Below are 22,719 nucleotides of genomic sequence, written 5' to 3'. Positions count from 1 at the left end.
CCCACCCCTCATCTTACCCTACCACCCATGCTCTACCACTCATCTCGTTGTCTCACCCTACTACTGTCAGATGTTGTCAAAAACAAATAAAAGAGGCATGGGGCTCGTGATTACACCCACATGCCTAGCCCTGTGTCATTCTCTTAGGCACAGGGCACTGCTGGAGCTCTATAAATAGAGCTTTTGGTCGGATTAAAAAAAATGAAAGGAAACTTGCAAAAAAACATTCTGCAAAAAAAACATAAAAAAATAAAAAGCTCAATCCTCCCCACAGGGAGGAACCCAACGCGCGAGAGCCCCTGCACAAAGAAAAAAAAAAGTCAATTTCAAAAAATAAAAAAGTCAAAATACCAAAAAAAAATGGTTTCACCAAAACTTCAAGAGCAGATATAGGGAATTGAGGATTCTTTTTGGTGAGAAAAAGGTCGGATCTGTGTTCAAGGGGTCGAGAGGAGTTTGTGGGTATTTTTTAGAATTTTTTGACATCAACGATGGTGGTCGGAGCTCGCTGCCGGCGAGGACTACGATAGTCATCACGATGGACGGCCACTGGCCCCCAGGTCAGACTAAAAAAAAAGATCCCAGGGCGTTTTTTGGGGAGAAAGGAGAAGAAAATGATCGAAAATTTTTTTTGTGCTTTTATATAAGCTGTTAATAGCCAAAACGACATTGTTTCAATAAACGCCCAAAACGATGCCGTTTTAAAGACCCATGATCAGCGCATCAACCCGTCAACCTGACTTAAAATTCACACAACCGACCCGTGACTCGACTTACCCTTAAACCTAGACCGATCCAACCAGACTGATCCCAGATCGAGTCGAATCGGTACCGAACCGTTGAACTAACCATACCGCACCCAGATCAAGCCGAACCGCACCCAAACCGTCGAACTGCACCCAAACCATCGAGCCAATCGGATCCACGTTAACCAAACCATCGACCGATTTGGTTCAGGTAAAAAAAAATTTTTTTTGAATTTTTTCTTATTTTTTAAATATTTATGAATATTAAAATATTTTATATTTGTTAGATTAAATGATAAAATATGTGGTTAATTTTTTTTATATAATTTTATTAATTTTTTTAAAAATAAACTTTAAAGATAATAAAAATAAATTTAATAATAATACTAAACTAAAAAAAATGTAGGAAAAGAAAATTTTTATCCAACAATAAGATTTAAAGGTACTCCAAATAGTGATACCTACGAAATCTCTAGGTGAGAAGATTTTTTTTAAATATTACCAATATATTGAAGTATTTATAAAAAAATTTCAATAAAATAAAAAATTTCCTTTTTTTGGTTATAAAATAATAATAAATAAAAACTAATTAATAAATTAAGAATAAGTAATAAAAAATGAGACAAAAAGGGAATTTTATTCGATGACAGAATTCTAAAAGTATTCCGAGTAGAGATGCTTTAAGAAATTCTTAGGTGAGAGGATTTTTTAAAATATTATCAGTGTATTGGAATATTTATATAAAATCTTTAATATAACAAAAGTTCCCCTTTTCTTTAAAAAAAAAGAGAATAATAATAATTAAATTAAATAATTAATAAAATTTCTTAAAAAAAAAGAGAATAAAATGTGTGCATCAACATGATAACATTTTACATTACATACATGACATAATTTTTACGAAAAGTAAATTCAGACCTTCTAAGATGAGATTTTAAAATATTCCGAAAAGCGATGCCTAAGAAATCTCTAGGTAAGAACACAATTCTTCTAATGTTACCAATGTACTGGAACATTTTAAGAATTATTTCAATAAAAAGGTTCTAATTTATTTTTCTCGAATAAAGTTTGAATAATAATTTTTTTAAAATAAAACAAATCAAACCAATTTCCAATAAATAAAAAAATTAAGAAAATTATTTTTCCAAACACTGAGAATGAGACTATTTTTAATCAAAATAAAATGATAACACATAGTTAAGTGGTACCGTTTTTAAACGGTCGTGGGGGTGCTAATCCTTCCCCACGCGTAACCGACTCTCGAACCCAGATTGTTTCGCAGATTGTGAAATTATCTTTTTAATAAATTTTAATTAATTTTAAAATCTTATTAGAAGGATAAATTTTAATAGGTGGCCAATCGCACCTAGCCAAACAAGATTGGTGGCGACTCCATTTTTTGTTTTTTTATTTTCGTTTCTAAATTCGTTAGACGGACACAAAACCATTACGATAGCTTGGCGACTCCGTTGGGGATGCATTTTATTTTCGAGAGTCAGGCCAAAATTAACTACTTGTTATCCTCAAATTTTGATTTAAACAGTCTTAATCAATTTCTTAAATTTTTATTTTTCATTTTCAGTAAAAAAGGTAAAAAAAAATGAACAAAACAAATCAAAAAGAAAAAGAAAAAAATTCACACACATTTCTTTTACTATGCCTCTTATGTTTTATTTTTTTGTATATATTACTCTCAATAAATTAAGATATATTTGCACATAATGGCACGATGCATCTCATGCATGAGTTCTATACCCGGGCTCCATCCTTTATAGGAAGAAGTAAAGTACCTATGCCCTCATGAGGTGATAACCTCCGCAATGACAAGCGAAATACTTTCACTCAAATTGAACCCTTTCCGTTCGTAGCCTGTAATGGGTGAGGATCAGGGTGCCTTACTAGTCTAACATGGATGACAGTGAGGAACAATTTGGAAACCTTTAGACCTTGTTAATCCAAACCCAGCATATAATAAGCCTAGGAAACTAGCTTTATGTAGAGTATCGTCCATCATTTTGTAGGAAATACTTAAGAATAAAAGTTGTGTATAATACAAAACAAAATAAAACAAAAATTCTCAAAACTAAAAAACAAAAAATATTTTTTTCTTAAACCACATCCTCACACTAACTCAATTTTGTTTTTTTTTTTTTTTTGCATTAATCATATCATACAATTTTGCATCGAGATATTTGCTCTAGGACATACTTCTCCTAAAAAATTTTCATGGATCTCATAGAACTACAGATTTGCTCATCTTCAGTCAGTGTGCCATGTGAATCGTATAATGAAGTACATGTTTGGTCGAAAGAAGCTCAACAAAAGAATGGAGATTGTTTGCCTACTGGTTATGTGTCTGAATTACTCGATAAAGTGCATTTAGATCTCACACAGAATGATTTAAAAGAGTTAGCTGTTGTCTGAGGTCAATTAAGTGAAGAAAAAAAAATGCTTTTGCAAAAAGTATAGGCAGATTGCATCTCTCATTTCAGTAGTGATCGATGAGCAGCTAGTCAAGGCAGCTATGCAGTTTTAAGATCCATCCTATAGATGCTTTAATTTTAATTAGAAAGATTTGGTAGCAACTATCAAGCAGTATTCGATTTTACTCGGGATAGAACTACAATGTTCAAATAAAATATTTACTTGAAAGCTAAAATTAGGTTATCATAAAAAGTTAGCCAAGCTTATGGAGGTTAAAGTAGAAACCATCGATTCCTTTGTGAAGCCTAAAGGTGAACATCTCGACGTCCATTTGGATTTTCTCTGAAACTTCATTCAAGAGCATTTAAATGATGATCAAGGTAAGGCTATGTTTGCTTTAGCATTGTATGGCATGGTAATCTGTTCGAAGACTTTGGGTTACATTGAGATAACTGTGGTAGATTTTTTCGAGCAAATTGAAACCCAAGCAATTAATCTCACTCTAGCAATCCTAGCTAAAACCATCAGGTCATTGAATTTCTGTTGACAAAATAAAAAAAGATGATTCATAGGATGTGCATCTCTATTATACATATGGGTTAGAAGTCATTTCAAGTGTGGGAAGAGTGCATTTTTGAAACTATATCTTTGAAACAAGGCACCAATCGAAGAGTTTTGTAAAAGTTAATGGCTAACATTGAAGACTAAGAAAAAGTGGGTCCTTTTCTTATGAAGGCTTACTGGGGATGAAATCGAATGGATGGCACCTTGGATGCCTTGTGTGCCCTTATTGTATCATGAAGAAAATGAGCGATGGATATCGTTATTAGGGCTATGGGGCGTTATAAGTTATGCTCCATTAATGGTGCTTAGGCAATTTAGTGCAAAGCAGTTTGTTCCTGCTACTCATGGCCTGGTCCAAGTAGAATTCATTTATGGAGAATCAAATCCATCAAGAACCTCGAAACAGTTGATCCAAGCATAGAATAGAACACGAAGAATGAGGTTAGGGTCTCTCATCGACAAGTCACTTCTGATTACCAGATTTAGAAAGTAAGGCGACCTAGAGACATAGTACTCCCTTCTGATAATAGCTCATATCAATTAGTTAATTTTTTGAAAAAAATGTAATTATCAAAAGTTGAGCTTATGAAAAAAGAATTAGAAGCTGAAAAAGAAGAAATAAGAAGAGAAAATTTGAGACTTCACGAAAAAGTAGGGCAATTGAAATATAAAGCAGAGATACAATAGAGCAGATTAGAAAAAGTCATAAAAGAATGAGATGTAACCAATAGTGATTTGAAGAATTTACACCAAGAAAATAAGAGGTTACGAGTTCAATTCAAAATTGAAAAAGTCACCAAGTCTTACCTTAGTTAGCAATGCAAAATAGATAAGCGCCGAGAAGAAATAAACTAATAGAAGGGCATAGCTCAAGAAAAACAAGAGGAGACCACCAGAAATTTTCAAGAATGTCAGAATTAGAAGGGATTATACTCTACAACCTTAGTAAGATTGGTGGAATGCCAAAACGAAAAGGAAAGTTTGAAAGTCATGCTCACAAAAAAGATAAGAAAGCACTTCGAAGTACTAAATGAAAAAGAATCACTTCACCAAGTGATCCAAGGGTTAGAGATACAACTACAAGACCACAAGAGCCATATTTCAGTAATAATAGATAAGTGGCATAGAAGGGAAAAAGATTAGATCTTCACATGTGATTCAAAATGAGATGCTCACATGAGATGGAAGGCAGAAAGCTTAGGGAGGCAACAGTAGATAGAGCATTTAACTAATCAAGTTTGCAAGGCAGTGAAAAAAGCATAAGAGATTGTTGAAAAGGTAGAAGCATTAAGAAGAGAGTCAATCCCATAGAGGAACATGAACAGTGCCTAGTGAACATTTTAGATGAGACAAAAGATCATTATGAACAAGTTAAATGCTTTTTATGGATATAATTCTAGGATGGTAAATCTCATGTAATAAAAGTTGTATAGAATCAATAAAAATTTTAATGTTGAAATTCATCCAAGAGCAAATATCTCCCACTTGCATTCATGCATCATGTACATCATTTTTCATAAAATAAGTAAAAAATAAAATTTTCAACACATAACATTCTAATTTTTTCTTTTTTTCTTCTTTTTCAAAATAAAAAAAAACTTTGTGGTAATAAAGGTTTAAGAATAGCTCACCCATCAAAAATTTTAACCCAACCTATTCGTCATTCATAGAATACAGAAACTCAGACAAGAATCATGGAGCAAGAACAGGCCAGTCCATTTCAGAGAATTAAAAAAAATTTAAGGAGAACTAAGAGGAGATCTCAATATAATAATGGATATGCTCAGAAAACTTGACAAGGAAAAAGCAGTGGAAAAAATGCTAGCTTTCAAGAGCAATCGCCAGATATAGTAGATCTTGTCTACCATCTAGGGTTTGAGCCACGATCGACCCAACCTTCTCAAGGAACTAGAATGTCAATTCCTACTCTCGATGGATATCCCAATCCTTATCCAGGAATGACATCCACACCTGCTCTAGGATAATTTCAAAATTTTGTTAATTCTGTTATGATGGAAAAACCACCTAAGCCAATCTTAGTTTCTGATTTGGATGATCCCAAGAAAAGAGAAAAGCTAGGGATACAGACACTTGAGAAAGTGAAAGATACCAGTGCTAAGGAGAAGATGAAGTTATTGGAAGAAAGGCTTAGGGCTGTAGAGGAAATGAATTTTTATGGCTTCACAGATGCGGTTGACCTTTATTTAGTTCTAGATGTGGTCATTCCACCAAAATTTAAGGTCCCTGAATTTAAAAAATATGATGGCACGAAATATCCAATGACTCATATCACCATGTATTGTCATAAGATGACAGCACATACTCGTGATAAGAAGTTATTGATGCACATATTTCAAGATAACCTTATGGGATCTATAGCTAAATGCTATGTCTAACTAGACAACATTCGTATTCATTCTTGGTAAGAGCTTACAAGAGCATTTCTTACACAATATCAGTATTTTAGGGATTTAGCTCCAGATCATCTATCTTTACAAGGTATGGAAAAGAAAAAAAATTGAGAGCTTCAAAGAATATGCATAAAGATAGAGAGACATGGTTGCACAAGTTCAACTTTCTCTCACTGAGAAAGAAATAACTATTTTATTTATGAATACCCTAAAAGCACCATACTATGAAAGATTGATAGGTAATGCAAGAAAAAACTTTATAGATATAGTGATATCTGGTGAGATCATTGAAAATGTCATAAAAAATAGTAAGCTCGATACAAGAGAGATAAGTGGAGCAAGAAAAGGTAAAGCTCCTAAAAAGAAAGAGAATAAAGCTGAAACAGTGAACTATATAGGGTAACAATTCAAAGGTTTCACACTTTATCCTTTACTAGTCTACCAGACCCATTACCCTTCTGTAAACCATGTTACATCCATCCTTCATTCATATCAACCATACCAATCATTACTACAACCAGCTTATCCACTTTATTTTTAGCCATTTTTTCAGACACCCACCTATAATCGTCCTGCTGCATCTATCATACCAGAATGGAGACTTAGTCCTAATAATGGTTTGAGAACCTCAAGAAATACCCAAAAAAAAATTACTTTTGATCCCATTCCTATGACATACACAGATTTGTATCCTTGATTTATTGAGAAACATCTGCTTGCTTGTGTTATCGTTGAACCCTTAAAACCTCCATTTCCCAAATGGTATGACCCCAATATACATTGTGATTATCACTATGAGAATCCGGGTCATTTCACTGAGAACTGTACTACTTTGAAGCATAAAGTGTAAGGGTTAATCAATGAAGAGGTATTAAACTTTGATACCAACCAAAAAGGGACTCCAAATGTTAATGGAAACCCTCTATCAAATCATATCAGACCATCAATAAATGCTTTAATTGATAGAGAAAGAAGCCACGTGAAGGAAAAAATAAATGAAGTTAAAATTTCGATGGCTAAAGTGTTCGAAGTCTTGATTAAAGCTAACATATTAAAGCTAATAGAACCTCAAAATTACTCTAAAATGATTAACTCAACTAAAAGCTACAATTATCATAGAGGTGTTCTGAGACATTCTATCAAGAATTGTCACTAATTTCGTCAAGAGGCATAAAAATTGATGGATATGGGTCGAATAGAGTTTAACCAAGAGAGAGAAGAATTGGTAAAAGCTGAAGTGTCTACCATTGATTCAAAGAATAAGTTTGTGAGTAGATTAGTAACTATCTATTATGATAAGAAGCCAACATCAAAGCTAGAACAGCTTGACTAGTAGTGACAATCAAAGTTTCTAGCCCTTTTTCATATCAAAATGATAAAGCAGTATTGTGAAAATATGATTGTGATGTTATAGCCAATCCAGATACTGTAAACATAATGGGCGTAGAAGGCATGACTCGAAGTGGGAGGTATTATGCTCCAAAAACTTTTAAAAAGCTAGAAAGAAAAAAGCCAAGGTATGAGAAAAAAAAAGTCAGAGTGGTCTTGATGTAGCCTCAGAAAAAAAATGTCAGAAGCCAGTCTCTGAGAGTGAAGCATGTGAATTTCTAAAGTTAATAAAACATAACGAGTATAATGTGGTAGAACAGCTTAACAAGATGCCAATTAGAATTTTACTATTGTCATTATTGCTCAGTTCAGAGTCACACCATAATGCTTTGCTGAAGGTGCTAAATCAAGCATATGTATCTCACAATGCTTCTATTGAATATGTGAAACAACTTATTAGCAATCTGACAATTTTAAATTATATCTCTTTTAGTGATGAAAAAATTCTTCCTGAAGGTCAAGAAAGTACCAAGGCTCTTCACATTACTGTGAAATATAAAGGTCATATAATGGCTAAAGTTTTGATTGATAATGGCTCATCCATCAATGTTATGCCTGTGACTACTTTGAAAAAACTTTTTATTGATGGATCTTATATGAAACCTAGTCATATGATAGTGCGAGCCTTTGATGGACCAGAAGAGAGGTGCTGAGAGATATAGAAGTGCCATTGTAAATTAGCTCATGCACTTTCAACATGAAATTTCAAGTTATGGACATCTCTTACTTATACAGTTGTTTATTGGGTAGGTTATGGATCCATATGATGAGTGCTATTCCATCATCATTGCATTAAAAAGTTAAATTCGTTGTTGAAGAAAGGCTAACATATGTGGTAGAAGAAGAAGATTTATTGGTAACTCAACCAATAAATACTCCTTATGTGAAATTAGTAGATGAAGCTCTGAAATGCTTTTATAGATCTTTCGAGATTACCAATGCAACATATATAGCTGAAAGATCTAAATTGTATTCACCACACTTGTCTACGATAACTAAAATGGTTGTCAAACAGCTCACCAAAATAGGATGGTGACCTAAAACTAGACTAGAGAAAAATTTATAAGGAATCATAAAGCCACTAGCAGTATATGACAAGAAAGATAGATTTGGCTTAGGGTATAAGCCAATAAGAGGGGACAGAATAAGAATGGTGAATGAAAAAAAAATAAGATGATGGCTAATCTTAGAGGATATGAACCAAAGTCAGAGTCTATGATCATTTCATACCTCTATGATTTCTTTCATTCAGGAGAATCTAGATTTACCTAGAGCCCTAAGTGCAGGATTCGTGGAAGAATTTTTAGAGCTGGCCATTCAAATGATGGATGATGAAAAAAAGAAGAGTTGAAGTGAAGAGCTGTTCGTGTACCCTTGTCCTTCAGATTTTGAGCTGGATAATTGAAAACTTATAAAGTTGTCTGTTGTCTTTAAAACTTTGAAAAAGTAATGTACTGTGAAACTTTAAATCCCTAATTACTTTTTATAAGTATTAGGCAATCTTTTGTGGTATGTTTATGTCTGTCGTTTTAATAAAAGACTTAGAAAATGCATCCGTATTTCTTTTATTGTTTTCATCTTCATTTTACTTTCCATTCTTTTCTTTCCATCATTTTCTTGCCATTCCATTTTTGTGTGCCAATATTCTCTTCATCTTACCCTTTGCATGGTCCCAAACAATGAACACAAAGATAATCATGGTAATAATCTCGAATTTGATTTTGAAAATTTAATTCATGTTGATGAACTTGATAATAAGAAAGATTCAGATAACTATACAATGCCTCTTGATTTGTTAAAATTAATAGAACATAAAGATAAGCCAATTAAACCCCATCAAGAAATTATCGAATTAGTGAATTTGAGAGATGGTGAAAACAAAAAAAAGGTTATAGTTGGTATATCTCTTTTACCAGCTGAAAGACAAAAGCTAAAAGAACTACTTTGAGAATATGTAGATGTGTTTGTGTAAACTTACCAGGATATGCTAGAACTTAGCACTGATATTGTAGAGCACAATTTACCTTTAAAATTAAGATGTAAGCTAATGCAGCAAAAGCTAAGGCATATGAAACCAGAGATGCTGCTAAAAATTAAAGAAAAAGTGAAAAAATAATTTGATGCTGGATTTTTAGAGGTGGTAAAATATCCTGAATAGGTAGCCAACATAGTGCCAGTTCCTAAGAAGGATGAAAAAGTGAGAATGTGTGTTGATTATCGAGATCTGAATAGGGTAAGCCCTAAGGATAACTTTTCTCTACCTCACATCGATACTCTAGTGGATAATACTGCTAAGCATTCCACATTTTCCTTTATAGATGGCTTTTCAAGCTATAATCAGATCAATATGGCTCAAGATGATATGAAAAAAACTATATTTGTGACCATGTGAGAGACATTCTGTTACAAAGTCATACCTTTTGGGTTAAAAAATACTGGTGCCACTTATCAAAGAATAATGGTGACTCTCTTTCATGACATAATGCATAAAGAAATAGAAGTATATATGGATGATATGATTACAAAATCTTGTGAAAGAGAAGATCATGTAGTTAATCTCAAAAAGCTATTTGATAGGTTGAAAAGATTTCAGCTGAAGTTAAATCCTGCTAAATGTATATTTGGTACCAAATCAAGAAAACTATTGGGCTTTATGGTTAGTGAAAGAGGAATCGAAGTGGATCGAATAAGGTACAAGCCATCCAAAACTTATCTCCTTTTCATACCCCAAAAGAAGTGTAAGGCTTCCTAAGGAGACTGAACTATATTGCTCATTTAATCTCTCAACTCACCTATAAGTGCGATCCTATTTTCAAGCTTCTTAGAAGACATGATCCAAGAGAATGGAATGATGAATGCCAAGAAGCTTTTGACAAAATCAAAGAATATTTATCAAATCTACCCATATTGGTACCACCTGTTCTAAGAAAGCTTTTGATCTTATACTTAATGGTACATAAAAATTTCATGGAATGTGTGCTATGACAAAGAGATGAAACTGATAAGAAAGAATGAGCAATATACTACTTGAGCAAAAAATTCATTGATTATGAGTCAAAGTATTCATCATTAGAGAAGATATATTATGCATTAGCCTGGATAACTCGAAAGCTTAAACAATACATGCTTTATCACACTACTTGGCTCATAGCAAAGCTAGATCTTATTAAGTATATCTTCAAAAAACCCTCATTGACAGGAAGAATAGCGCATTGGTAAGTTATGCTTTCAGAATATGATATCATTTATGTGACTCAAAATGCTATAAAAAGGAAGTGTCGTAGTCGAGTTCCTTGCTGATCGTGCTATCAAAAATTATGAACCAATGAACCTGGAGTTCCCTGATGAAGATGTGATGGCCATTGAAAAAAATGAACCTATTGAAGAGTCTTGGATGATGTATTTTGATGGAGCTGCTAATGCTTTGGGTCATGGTATTGGGGTAAATTTAATATCTCTTGATGGGCACTATTATCCAATTATAGCTAGGTTAAATTTTAATTACACAAATAATGTGACTGAGTATGAAGCCTTTGTTATGGGTCTGCAAGCAGCAATTGAAAAAAAAATTAAATTATTATATGTATTTGGAGATTCAGCTCTAGTCATCTATAGTTGCGAAGAGAATGGGAAATCAAAGATTACAAGTTGATACGGTACCATAAGTATATCTCTCAGTTGGTTAAACAATTCGAAAAAGTTTAATTTGAGCATTTGCCTAGAGAAAAAAACCAAATTACTGATGCACTGGCTACTCTAGCTGTAATGATTAAAATAGATACAAATACTAAAATCTAACCCATCAAGCTGGATGTGAAGGATGAGTCAGCACATTGTTTAGGTGTTGAAGAAAAAGTTGATAGGAAGCCATGGTATCATGACATTATGCAATACATTAAAAGCCAGCAATACCCAAAACATGTAACAAAAAATGATAAGAGAACTATTAAAAGGTTGGCTATGAGTTTCTTTCTCGATGGAGACATTTTCTATAAAAGGGGTCAAGATCAAGTACTCTTAAGGTGTGTGAATACAGCTGAAGCGAAGAGGATTATTGAAGAAGTGCATGATGGAGTTTGTGGGGCACATGCAAATGGTCATATGATAGCTAGACAAATTATGAGGGTTGGATACTATTGGTTGACAATGAAGAGTGACTATATTGATTATGCCAAAAAATGTCATAAGTGTTAGATCTATATTGACAAGATCCATACTTTTCTAACAGCATTGCATGTTTTGGCTTCTTCATGGCCATTCTCTATATGAGGCATGGATGTCATCGATCCCATTACTCCAAAAGCTTCAAATGGCCATAGATTTATTTTTGTGATGATTGATTACTTCATTAAGTGGGTAGAAGCAGCATCATATGCTAGCATGACCCGATCTGTGGTATACAAGTTCATAAAAAAAGAGATAATATACAGATATGGGCTTTCAAAGATAGTTATTTCTGATAATATCAAAAACTCAAATAGCAAAATGATGAATGAAGTGTGCACTTAATTTAAGATCCATCATCGTAATTCGATACCATATCATCCAAAGATGAATGGGGCAGTAAAGGCTGCAAACAAGAATATCAAAAGAATCCTGGAGAAAAAGACTGACACTTATAAAGATTGGCATGAGAAGTTACCTTTTGCTTTGCATGCTTATAGAGCATCAGTCTGAATATCTACTAGGCTATCTCATTCTCTTTGGTATATGGAATAAAAGCTGTGCTACCGATCAAAGTAAAAATTTCCTTGCTAAGAGTCCTAATAAAGGTAGAGTTAGAAGAAGCAGAATAAGTTCGAAATCGCTACGAGTAGTTGAACCTCATTGAAGGGAAAAAACTTACAGTACTTTATCATGGTCAATTATATCAAAAGAGGATGATGATAGCACATGACAAGAAAATCCATCCTCGTTGCTTTAGGGAAAGAAATTTAGTACTGAAAAAGATCATTCCAAATCAACATGATAATCGAAGAAAATGGACACCAAATTAGGAAGGCCCGTATGTGGTGAAAAAAGCCTTTTCTAGTGGGGCATTAATTTTGGCAGAGATGGACGAAAGTGATTTACGTACTCCGATAAACTCAGATGCTGTGAAGAAATATTTTACTTGAAAGAAAAAAAATGAAAAATAATGACTCATCTAAGCTGAAAACCTGAAAAAGATAGCTTGGATGCGAAGAAGAAGCATCATTCCACAATACAAGGGCAAGTGTAGTTTGATGAACTCTAAAGGATCAAAGAAGTCATGTAATTTAGTTTTAAAAAAAGAATCTGGGAATATTTTGTTCATGATTATCTTATTATCATTATTTGGGCATCTTTGTTTCAACTCAAATACTTTGCCATGCAGTTTTTACCAGTCTAATAAAATATGCTATCTTTCATTTAGAAATAACACCTATCCATTCCTTTATTCTCATTTTTGTCCGCCATACGAATAGGAGAAATGTGTGATTGCATTTTATTGGTCTTGAACTTAAAAGAAAAACAAACATGAAAGATCTTAGCATTACTTTTTAAAAGTTAACAAAGGTAAATGAAAAAAGATGAGAAAAACATGACAAGATATTGATGTTGCAGACTTTTGAAGAAAAAAAATTGTGGTCAGATGTTAAGAACAAATTGGTCATATAAGAATTCTGATAAAAGAAGCCAAAAGCAAGAGATTTCGAAAACTTTTTTACTACAATGAATAATTTTGATTACATTACATGCATTGCATTTAGAGCACTCAGTACATGCATTTATGAGCAGTTTTAATAAGGACAGAGACTTTCTATTTCCTAATGAAAAATAAGATCAAACAAAAGATTTCAAAAGAGAGAAATTTACATGTTCAAAGATAAGAACTCGATTTGAATAACATATAAGAATTTTTAAAGTTGTTGAGCCTCTACTGAGAGGATCTTTTTCAGATGAGAATTTTTAAAGTTGTTGAGCCTCTACTGAGAAGAGCTTTTTTAGATGAGATTTTTTTTAAAGTTGTTGAGCTTCTGTTGAGAGGAGCTTTTCCAAGTGAGATTTTTAAAGCTGTTGAGCCTCTGCTAAGAAGAGCTTTTCTAAGATGAAATTTTAAAGTTATTGAGCCTCTGTTGAGAGGAGCTTTTTCAGATGAAATTTTAAAATTGTTGAGCCTCTGTTGAGATGAGCCCTTTTCAAAATGAGATTTTTAAAATTGTTGAACCTTTGCTAAGATGAGCTTTTTCGATTTGATGACAAAAGCCCTTGGATTAGGTTTTTTTTTTTAAATATAAAAAAATAAACTCTTTGGATTCCAAAGAAAATTATTGTTTTTGTTTTTACCCTATTCTTGATTCTTAGCAATGTGCAAAAAGAGGCAGCTGTGGACATCAAATTTGTCCGGTCACAGAATAATAATAATAATAATATTAAATACAATAATAAAAATTAAACAAAAATACAAAATAATCAAAATAAGAAATACCAAAAAAAAGAACAAAAAAAATCGAGGATGGCAATGGTGCCTTCATCGACACCACTGCCGCTATACCCTACCACCCACCCCTCACTTTACCCTACCACCCATCCCGCTGCCTAACCCTACCACTATCAGATGTTGCCAAAAATAAATAAAAGAGGCATGGGGCTCGTGCTTGCACCCCTATGCTTAGCCCTGCGCCATTCCTTTAGGCACAGGGCACTGCCGGAGCTTTATAAATAGAGCTCATGGCCGGACAACAAAAAAAAATGGAAAGAACCCTATGAAAAAACATTTTACCAAAAAAAAAAAACAAAAGCTCAGTCCTCATCGCATGGAAGAACCCAGCACCGAGAGCCCATGCACAAAAAAAATCAATTTAAAAAAAATAAAAAAGTTAGAATACCCAAAAAAATGATTTCACTGAAACTTTAAGAGCAATTCTAGGGAATTGGAGATTCTTTTTGGTGAAAAAAAAGTTGGATCTGTGTTCAAAGGGTCAAGAGGAGTTTGTGGATATTTTTTAAAATTTTTCGACACCAACAATGGCAGTCGAAGCTCGCAGCCGGCAAGTACTGCGACGATTATCATGACGGATGGCCACCGGTCTCAGGTCAGACTAAAAAAAAGATCCCAAGGATTTTTTTTTTTTTTGGGAGAGGGGAGAAGAAAATGATCGAAAATTTTTTTTGGGCTTTTATATAAGCTGTCAATAGTCAAAACGATGTTGTTTCAATAAACGCCCAAAACAACATTGTTTTAAGGACCCAAGATCCATGCGTCAACCCGCCAACTCGATCCGGGGTTCGTGCAACTCACCCGTGACCCGACTTACCCTTAGACCCAGATCGATCCAGTCAGATTGCGCCCAAATCGAGCTGAATCAATACCGAATCACTGAACCAACCAAACCATGCCTAGATTGAGATGAACTGCACCCGAACCATTGAACTACACCCAAATAGCATAGTCGACTGGATCCGCATTGACCGGATCATTGATCGGTCCAGTTCAGGTAGAAAAAAATTTTTTTTTGAATTTTTTCTTTTTTTATATTTTTTATTAATATTTATGCATATTAAAATATTTATATTTGTTAGATTAAATGATGAAATATGTGGTTAATTTTGTTTATAATTTTGTTAATTTTTTTAAAATAAACTTTAAAGATAATAAAAATAAATTTAATAATAATACTAAACTAATGAAAAATGTAAGAAAAAAAAATTTTATCTAACGATGAGATTCAAAGGTACTCCGAGTAGTGATACCTACAAAATCTCTAGGTGAGAAGATTTTTTTTAAATATTACCAGTGTATTGGAGTATTTATAAAAAATTTTCAATGAAATAAAAATTTTCCTTTTTTTGGTTATAAAATAATAATAAATAAAAACTAATTAATAAATTAAGAATAAGTAATAAAAAATGAGACAAAAAAGAAATTTTATCTGATGACAGGATTCTAAAAATATTTCAAGTAGAGATGCTTTAAGAAATCCCTAGGTGAAAGGATTTTTTAAAATATTACTAGTGCATTAGAATATTTATATAAAATCTTCAATATAATAAAAGTTCCCCTTTTCTTAAAAAAAAAAAAGAGAATAATAATAATTAAATTAAATAATTAATAAAATTTCTAAAAAAAAAAGAGAATAAAATGTGTGCATCAAAATGATAACATTTTACATTGCATACATGACATAATTTTTATGAAAAGTAAATTTGGACCTTCTAAGATGAGATTCTAAGGTATTTCGAGAAGCAATGCCTAAGAAATCTCTATGTGAAAATAAAATTCTTCTAATATTACAAATGTACTAGAACATTTTAAGAATTATTTCAATAAAAAGGTTCTAATTTATTTTTCTCAAATAAAGTTTAAATAATAATTTTTTAAAAAATAAAACAAAACAAACCAATTTCTAATAAATAAAAAAATCAAGAAAATTATTTTTCCAAACACTGAGAATGAGACTATTTTTAATCAAAATCAAAGGATAACACATAGTTAAATGGTACCGTTTCTAAACGGGCGTCGTGGGGGTACTAATCCTTCCCCACACATAATCGACTCCCGAACCTAAACTGTTTCGTAAACCGTAAAATTATCTTTTTAATAAATTTTAATTAATGTTAAAATCTTATTTGAAGGATAAATTTTCATAGGTGGCCAATCGCACCTAGCCAAAAAAGATTGATGGTGACTCCATTTTTCATTCTTTTATTTTTGTTTCCAAATTCGTTGGGTGGACACAAAACCATTACGACACTTGAGATTGTATTAAGGCTTAGCATGAATCCATTTCTTTTTGCGTTAGTTATAGATGAGCTCACTGGACATATCAAAGATGATGTGCTATGGTGTATGTAATTTGTTGATGATATATTTTAGTTGCTGAAAATAATGATGATTTTAATGAAAAATTAAAATTATGGAGGCATACATTAGAATCTTGATACTTTAAATTTAGTGGATCTAAAATTGAATATATGAAATGTAAGTTTAATAATCACAAGAAAATGAATGCTAATATGATTAAGTTGGATAGTGAGATAATACAAAAAAATAGTCATTTTTTATATTTAGGATTACTTATTTAAAGTGATGCTGAGATAAAAAGGAATATAAATCATAGAATCCAAGCAAAATGGGTTAGGTGGCAAAGTATATCATGTGTGTTGTGTGATCATGACATGTCTTTAAAGTTAAAGGTGAAGCTGTATAAAACAACTATAAGGTCTACATTGTTACATGAAATTGAGTGTTGGGTCATTTAGAAACAACACAAGAAAAAAATAAGCGTAGCTGAGATGAGGATGTTTATATAGATGTGTGGTAAGACTAAAAGAGGTAAAATAAGAAATGAAGAAATTTAAGAAAAATTAGGAGTAGTCTAAATTGAAGAAAAGATGAGAGAGGACTATTTGAGATAGTTTGGATATATGAAACATATGCCTATATGTGCACTAGTTAAAAGAAATAAGGTTTTAGATTTATGAGAGACTAAAACTTTTAAAAGTAGACCACGAAAGACATAGATGCAAGTAATAAGTAGGATATGAGGGTTAAAAAAATAGATGAAAAGATTCTTGTTGATAAATGTTGTAATGGTTTTGGAACCGTCAGATGTAAAAAATTTTAAAATAGAGAAAAATGAGATAAGTCACTACCAATTTTTTTTAGTGTGTGATTGGTCACCAAAAAGTTTATCTTTTTAATAAAATTATAAAAGTGGGTTTAAAGTTTATCAAAAAGATAAATCTTGGTCTATGAAAATAGATTTTAAGTTCAAGAGTCGATTATGTATGGGGAAGGATTAGCACCCCTACAATGCCCATAAATTAGTATCAATTAATTATGCACTATTTTTAGTGTTGGATGAAATGGGTTTAATTTGAAATTTAATAATAATCCCTTTTATTTAAAAAAAATAAAATTTTGCTAAAACTTTTTATTTAGGAATATTGAGGAAATCTTTAAGTTAAAGAATTATCTTAAAATTCTCTAACATCTAGATATAATTTAAAAATAACTTTTTTCACTTAAGATTTAACACAATATTCCTTAAAATGAAATAACACTTTTTATAGAAGATAATTGTTGGTGACTCTCCAATATCTAGGCAGAGTACCAAGAATTATTTTTTTCGGAATGCTATTTTTATTTTATTTTATAATGTAACAATTTTAGAAAAATGTATTGCCCTTTTTTATAAAACATTTTATCATCAAGTAGTAAATTACAGATAGAGAATGCAAACGATTGCCAACAAAACATGATAACATATGAATGCCAATAAATGTTATGTAAAGTGATGAAATGCAATTTTAAAGTTAGGTTCTTAAGTATAATTGAGACCACCCTGACTGTCCAACATCTAGACAGATCTTAGGTGCGACTATTTATATTTAAGATCTAACTTACTATTATACTTTTTTATTTATTAATTCCATTATTAATGTGAATTAAAGATTCGTATGAAAAACTTAATGAAATAAAGTTTCCTAAATACCCTATCGTTTAGGCGACATTCGAGCACAAATCATTTCATGTGAAATTTTTACATGTATCCTTAGGGTTTCAAAATAATTTTGAGCATAGGTTTAGGTCGAGGTTTTAAAGTTTGGTGACTTTTTGATGATTTGAGATTGCATACCGAATTTAGGGTTTTAAGTTTTGAATTTTAAAATTTAGGGTTTTAGGTTTTGGATTTTAAGGTTTGGAGGGTTTAGAGATTTTATTCTAGGGTTTAAAGGGGTTTAGGGTTTGGATTTTAGGGTTCGAGATTTAAGGTTTAGATTTTAGGGATTTAAGGGTTAGGGTTTTGATTTTAGGGTTTCAAGGGTTTGAAATTTTGATTTTAGGGTTTGAAAGGTTTGTGGTTTTAATTTTAAGGTTAGAGGGTTTAGTGTTTAGTTTTACGGTTTAAGGGTTTTAGAGTTTTGATTTTAGGGTTTGGGGTTTGGGTTTTTGTTTTAAGATTTGAAAGGTTTTAGGGTTTAAATTTAAAAAAAAAAAACGTGAACATCTTTAAAAATCTACAACATCTAAGCGAATTTTCAAAACAAATTCAGTTTTTATAATTTTTGAAAATTAGTTAAAAAAATCACATATATTTTCTTTTTATAATAACTTATTATTAATGAAAATACTAATTTATTTAGTGTTGTTGTTTTTTTATGTTTTTTTATATAATAATAATTTTTCAACATCTAAGAGAAATTATTATTATTTAAAATACGATTAAGTTCCCTTCAACATCTAGGTATGAGAATTTTCTAATTACAAATTTATTTTATAATTATTTTTTATATTATTATTATTTAATATTTGGGTTATTATTCTTAAAAAAAAAACAAAGTTTTGAAATCATTTTTTATTATTGTTGTCATTGTAATTTAATAATAAAATTATTATTAATTATTTTAAAACAATAAATGTTCATTCTAATAAATTCTAAAAGTTTTAAAACATACATAAATAACAATAATAATAAAGTTAAAAATGATATAAATAATATATAAAAAAATTAAAAAAATTTTTTTTACTTAAACCAGACGGGTTAATGATTTAATCAACGTTGATTCAGTTGGACTGAAAAAAGGGTTAGTTCGACGAGCGGTTTGATTGAACCGAATGAGTGGTCGTTTGGTGCATGGTTTAGTTGAATCGGTTCAAGGCTGGTTGAAGGACGGGTTATCGAGTCGGGTTGTGTGGATCTCAGGTTGGGTTTGGGTCCATGTGCAGATCTTCCTTAACCTAAAACAACATCGTTTTGCTTCGTAATCTTCTATATAAAAGTTTTTTTTAGCTCATTTTCTTCTTCCCTTTAGAAAAAAAAACTTTTTTTCTTTTAACCTTTTTTGGCCAGAAACCAATAAAATAGCCGTGCATCGTTGATCACCGTTGGTGGTTGCCGGTGATCAAAAAATACTGAATGACCTTAAAAATTTCTCCTCAACATCCTCTTTTTAAACCCGATCTCTTTTTTGTGAGAAAAAGCCTTAATTGACGTAGATCAAGGTTTGAAGTTTCTGGGTTCTTTTTTTTTTTTAAATTTAAACTGATAATCTTTTTTTTTGTTGTAGGAGGGCTTTGGCACTAAGGTTCCTTCTTACGGGGGAGGACTGTTTGTTTTTCTTTTTTTTTTTGTTTTTTGATAGGTGCTGGGGTCTTTAGGTGTATCATCTAGGGCTAGGCTAGGGTAGAGAGTACTTGGCGAAGTGTATGGAAGTTTACGTTTCTGGGCGTACAGGGACTGGATCGTTTAGACATGAGAGCATGGCATTTTTGGGTGAGAGAGACTTGAGGTTTTAGGGTATCTGAGAGTAGGGTATCTGTGTATGTGTTTGTGTTTTTTTGTGTGTTCGGGAGAGCTGAAAAGGGAGGAAGATGAGTGCATTATAAGGCTGGGTCTATGTTTGGGATAATGGGTGATCTAGAGGGTGTAGGGGGTGGCTGTAGGAGCTACTGAAGGTATGGCTAGGGTAGGCTGTAGGGGGTGGCTGGTCTGGTGGCTAGTCTAATGGTTGGTTTAGGGCGCATAGTGGTGGTTATGAGGCTACAAAGGTGGCTGGATAGGCTAGTGGAAGGGTGGCTGGATAGGGGGCGGCAGTGGTGCTGTGCACAGCACCCACTGGCAACAACCCACCTACTTTTTTTGTATTTTTTGTTTGTTTTATTATTATTATTATTTGTTTGTTTTTTGTTGTATTTTTTGTTTAATTAATAAATTAATATATGAAGAATTAATATAAAAATAAAAATGAAACAAAAATAATGGACTCGGGCCTGAAAAAGAAATTTTACTTTGGCCTGTGAGTTTAATAAAACCCTTAGACTTAAATTGAGACCCGAACAAATTTAGAATTTACAATTGCCTCTCTTTAACCATTGCTAAGAATAAAAAATACAGCAAAGATAAAGATGCCAATTTTGTCCGAAGCTAACTCGAGGATTTTTTTTGTTTTTTTTTTGTTATTGTGGGTTAAAAAATAAAGATGATTAAGATTAAACTGCGAGTTAGTGGATACGAGACTAGGATTGAATCTCAAATCATAAAATAAAGAGATGGAGATTAAACCGTGAGATAAAAAAAATAAAGAGACCAAGATTAAACCATGCATCGAAGAATCTAAAAAGATCGAGATTGAATTATAAGTCAAAAAATAAAGAGATCGAGATTGAACCACCAGTCATAAAATAAAAACAACTGTGATTAAACCGCGAGTTAGAAAATAAAAAGATTGAGATTGAATCATGAGTTAGAAAATAAAAACGACTAGGATTAAATTGCAAGTCAAAGAATAAAGCGATCAGAATTGATTCGTGAGTCAAAAAATAAAAATGACTAGAATTAAACCGCTAGTCAAAAAATAACGAGACTGAGATTAAATCATAAGTCATAAAATAAAGAAAATTGAGATTAAATCATAAGTCAAAAAATAAAAAAATCGAGATTGAAATACAAGTCAGAAAATAAAGAAACTAAGATTGAACTGCGAGTTAGAAAATAAAAAGATCGGGATTGAATTATAAGTCATAAAATAAAGAGATCAGAATTGAATCGTAGATTAGAGAATAAAAACAATTGGGATTAAACCATGAATCAAAGAATAACAATGATGATTGGGATTAAACTACAAGTCAACACTGGGATTGAACCACAAATTGAAGGATAAATGTGACCAAGATCGAGCTATGAGTCAAAAAAATAAAGGATTGGGTACTCTCCAAATTGATAGTCTCGATTTTGAGAGTCATGCTAAAAGTAATATTTCATATTTAAGACCATCATCCTTGTTTTGAACATGCTAATTTTTCTCGATGTCTCATAGAGAGACCTTCAATGCAACTTATTATAGGAGGTTAGTGATGTATGCAATGATTGTGATGAATAAAAAAAAAAATGCAATATATTATATCTGCGCCTTCATTCATGTTAATTCAACTTTTGGTTTGATCCTTTCAGACTTTAAAAGCTACTTCCATTATTCTCATCTTTTTGAATCTTTCGATTTTCATCCAGCTATTTTTTTCCCTCTTATTTCAAAATTTTCAACTTCTGATAAACCCATTTGACTTTTCCTTACCTTACAATCTTCTCTGAATTCTTTTTTTATCTTATTTTCCTTTTTCTTCTTCTTAATTTTGGTGATCAATCGATTTTCTTTCATTTTTTTGATCTTGTATTGTTATTTTCGTCATCCTTACATTCTTTTTTTGAGTGATGCATTGGTCTATTATGAACTTTATCAGTTATTATCTTAATTTTAAATGACAAATGCAATGATTTTAGGTTTAAGGTTGGATATGAAACACAGTCAACAATAGGGTATTTTGGGTTTAGAAAGATAAATATAAGCTTTTTGAGACACAAAGAACAGTTAACTCAAAAACATTTCAAGAATCAAATATCAATTCTCTAGATAATGAACATTTGAATGACCTTGACCTACTTAGACCAAGCTTTTTCCTAAAAACTTGTGACATTTGCGATCTTGCCACATTTATTTCATATAACCAATCTTTACCTTATATTTGTAACTAATGAGAACTTGCCCCCCAAAAGTCATCTCTCTTAATTTTGGTGTCGATTCGTATAGTTAGTGCCACTCCTTCATTTTTTGAAGGATTTTCTCCTAGCTCCACCTTCATTTAAGTCACCTTTTTAGGTTTTTAGCTTAAATGATCCTTTTTTTGGTTTAAACCACCCTTTTCGAGTTTTCAGTGAATTGTTTCCCTTTCTGTTTTTTTACCTTTTTTTCTTTTTCCTTTTTTTTTCTCTCTCTCTTTTTTTAAGCAAAATATTTCTTAATAGTATCTGAATTCATAGGGTTTGGTAATTCATTACCATCCATTTCTGTAAGGATCTGAGCTTTGCCAGAGAATGCCTTTTTTACCACATATGGACCTTCCCAATTAAGTGTTTATTTTTCTTTATTTTCATGTTGCTATGGTAAAATCCTTTTCAAAACCAACTCACCTTTATGAAAGCATCGAGGTACTCACCTTCATGAAAGCATTGAGGTTGTATATTTTTGTCATGTGCTTGCATGAATATTTTTTGGTACATTTGCCTATGGTTAAATGCTGAGAGCCTTTTCTCTTCAATAAGATTCAGTTGCTCAAAATGATCTTGAACCTATTCTGCTTCATCCAATTTTGCCTCTATAAAAATTCTCAAAAAAGGAATTTTCACATTGATTGGTAGTATAGCCTCCATCCTATACATTAG

This window comes from Durio zibethinus, chromosome 1 (genome assembly GCF_047325235.1).
Source record: "Durio zibethinus cultivar Kanyao isolate XHJ-2024 chromosome 1, ASM4732523v1, whole genome shotgun sequence".
In the NCBI taxonomy this organism is placed as follows: Eukaryota; Viridiplantae; Streptophyta; class Magnoliopsida; order Malvales; family Malvaceae; genus Durio; species Durio zibethinus.
This window is presented reverse-complemented; position numbering follows the sequence as displayed.